The sequence below is a fragment of the Pteropus vampyrus genome, unplaced genomic scaffold, assembly GCF_000151845.1.
Source record: "Pteropus vampyrus isolate Shadow unplaced genomic scaffold, Pvam_2.0 Scaffold39, whole genome shotgun sequence".
Lineage (NCBI taxonomy): Eukaryota > Metazoa > Chordata > Mammalia > Chiroptera > Pteropodidae > Pteropus > Pteropus vampyrus.
In genome coordinates this window covers 7989774-7992952 of record NW_011888820.1, presented here as the reverse complement: position 1 = coordinate 7992952, position 3179 = coordinate 7989774, and the positions used below count along the sequence as shown (strand labels likewise).

Sequence of the window (3179 nt, the reverse complement as noted above, 5' to 3'; positions counted from 1 at the left end):
GATCAGTTTCCCCAGAAAAGTTTTCTCTGATTTCCTGGCCACCAACATTTTTGGCACGAGTTTCAGAAAAAAAAAAAATGGGTGAAGGTTTCACTCTTCATTGTATAAACATACTTAATCTTCTCGTTCTTTAATTAACTGTAATATTATCCCCTATTATACAGATGCGAAAACTCTTAAAGAGACCTAAGTTCCTTTGTTTTCTTTATAGCTACCATTTATTCTAGACCTGAAATTGAGATAATTTCAGTCATTTTGGAGTTTGCCATCATCATTATTACTTTACTTCTATGGAGAAATCAAGTCATTCAATTTATTATTGTCATAGCTTACGTGGCCTTTTTTTTTTTTTTTACCACCTGCCCACCCCCGCCCCCCTGCAAATGCGGCTTTAGTTATGCTTGGTTTTCAGACAGTTTGGGAATTTAAAACAATTGCATAAAAATGAAATGGAAAACTGCCTTTTTATTGCTGTTTGTTTGTTTGACTGTTGGTTATCTAAACAAAAGAAATTTAGTAGCTTTTGGAATGCACAGACTACCCTAACCCCAGCCCTGCCCGCCTCCCTTATGGGTCCTGGCCAGGTCATTGTTTTGGGTTTGAGCTCTGTTCTTTCTGTCTTTACTTAGCAACATGAGTTGTTCACCAGGCTGTTTTTTCACAAATTCCTTTCAGTGTTTGTAGCAAAACTCTCATCTCCTTGGTTGTGGACTGACCCTTTAACACCGGGACCTCCGAGACACTGAAGTTGAGACAGGTCTCATAGGCACTTCCTTCTACTAAGGGCAGACGCACTGAAGATACCTCATGGAAGCCAATGTCCCTAGACCTTGTTTGGGGTAGAACCAGGCTCCAGAGCAGGATGTATCTGGAAACACTCTGCTCACTCAACCAAAGCTCAGGCAATTACATTTGACCCTTGAACAATGCCAGGGTGAGGGACGCTGACCCCCACACCTAACTTAAGTTAGTCCTCGTGGATGGTGGATGTACAGGGATTCTCAACCGAGGATCTAAAATACTGTTTTTGGTCTGCAGTTGGTTGAATCCGTGGGTGCAAAACCTATAGATACAGAGGGCCGACTATATTTTTGTTGAAAAAAATCTTTGTGTAAGTGGACCCATGTGGTTCAAACCCACGTCGTTCAAGGGTCAGCTGTACTTGTATTTTCGAATTTTTCTTCTCAGTTCTAGAAAGATGCTTCTTCCTTTAGTTCACCAACTTTTGTATAATAAAGGATACTTACCTCTCTTATTGAGTACAAAGACTATAAAAAATTGTCATAAATATCACATCGATATCTTATTCTGAAGTATTCTTGTCTGTCTGGTTCACACATGTATCCTCAGTGCCAAGCACATGGCAGCTACCAATAAAGAAGTGTCTGAATGAATGAATGGTGAAGACAAAGGAGGTCGGTAGCCCATGACTTTAAAAACCACCTTCCCTCCTCCCGTCTGCCTCCCTCCATGTGGCTCAAGCCCACTTGGCGCCCAGAGGAAGCCTGTTGTGCAGGTTTCACGCAGTTCTGTCAGTAGAGTCAATAAGGTGACAGGCAGTAAGCTGAAGAGAACATTTTTATACCCTTAAAAGTGTTATCTACGAGGAACACAGTTTGTAATGCTGGAGTGGAAAGAAGCCTCCTTGCAGATGGCCAGCTTGATGCAGGCAAAGCTGCTAATTTGTTTTCAGCTTCAAGGAGATTTAGTGCCTTGGCCTCCCGGGCAGAAGCTCACAGTGGAATTGTTTTCCTGCTCCTTCATCTAAGCCTCCTGGCCAGGCAATAGGGAAGGCTGGATGTTTACAGAACTAGCAGCACCAGATTCTTCTTCTGCAGACAGACATGGAGATTTGTTGCCAGGGACTTTTTCTGACTTAATGGTGTGCTCTTGGGAAAGCACACCAATTCTTTTTCATATCTGAGGGCAACCACAGAACCTCCCATGGGAAAGCGAACCAGAGTCCAGTCACTTACCTGCCAGGAAGGGAAGTGTCAGAGCGAAAGTTCTTGCCTTGCCCTCCTGGGCAGAGCTGTCATTAGCCCTGCCTGAAGTAGATAGCATACGAAGAAAACGTGCTCGGCAGCTCAAGTGCAACCTCAGAAAATGCCAGTCAGATTCAAACCTTTGGTGGGTTGTACCCCTGGCTTTCCTGCCAGTTCGAGATGTGAGCGTGAGAACTGAGATGACAGACCACTGTGGTGTGGGGATGGTGATTCTGGCCTCCGGTTAAGCTCCCAGCCTGTTTAGACTACATTTACAGGAACCTACCAGTGGCACGAATACGGGGAATATAGAAAAAGAAACTTTAGTAGGTGTTATGTGTACGCACGCTTGGTCAGAACTTTCACTATTATGTAGATTTCCATAGTTCATTAGATTAATTTTAGTCTTGCAGTTCACCAAGGTTTGTCCTAAAGTGGAGGCATTTGGGTACCGAGAGTTGAAGTTTTAAAATTTCCTGGTAATGCCTGGATCTACATTCTAGGAATTGCTTCATGGCCAGCTTTCCCCTTTTTGGCAATGGAAACTGCATGAATAATGCCTCCTTTGAAGCTTTAAGGCACACAATAAGCCAAGAACTCTAATTGAACTTTACAAGCTGAAGGGGCTGACTTATGGGCAGCATTTGAACAAACTTCTAGTCACCATAATTTAGTAAGGGTTAGCTGCCAAGAGCCATGTAAGGCTTTATTTGATCCATTTATGAATTAAGGGCCCGCAGTAAATTAATTACCATATATTGGGGCTAATAAAATCTAGCAGGATGAGAACGCCTTTGGTTCCTCCAGAGAGGGGAGTCAGGACAGAGCTGCTTCCTGGTATCTGTGCTGTTTCCTGGCCCCGGGGCCTTCCGCAGCGCTGGAGAAGGATGGTGTTCATGCTCCATGTCCATCTAAGAGACATTTGAGCCACTTTTGGCCCAGAAACTGCTGGAAGCCTTTGCTTTATTGATCATAATAAGCTGTTCTGTCTTATTAAAGTTGCATCATGGAGTCTGGATTTTAGGAGCCCTATTGAGAATTAGTTGCAGAAGAAGTGATTTGCTTGTATTTTCCGGCATTTAACAGGCCAAGCAGATGGGCGAGCAGACCTGAAGTAGTTGGGTTGGCTGCCTGCCACTGTTCTATGAATTTTGATTTTCACGGATATGTAATAGTTTTATTTTTCCCTCTTTT

General features: G+C 43.3%; 1 protein-coding gene across 4 annotated transcripts in view; it reads left to right on the top strand.

The window, feature by feature from the left end:
* The window catches only part of ZNF608 (zinc finger protein 608), a 109003-nt gene that overhangs the window by 67507 nt on the left and 38317 nt on the right, over positions 1-3179 (top strand). The window lies entirely within an intron of this gene.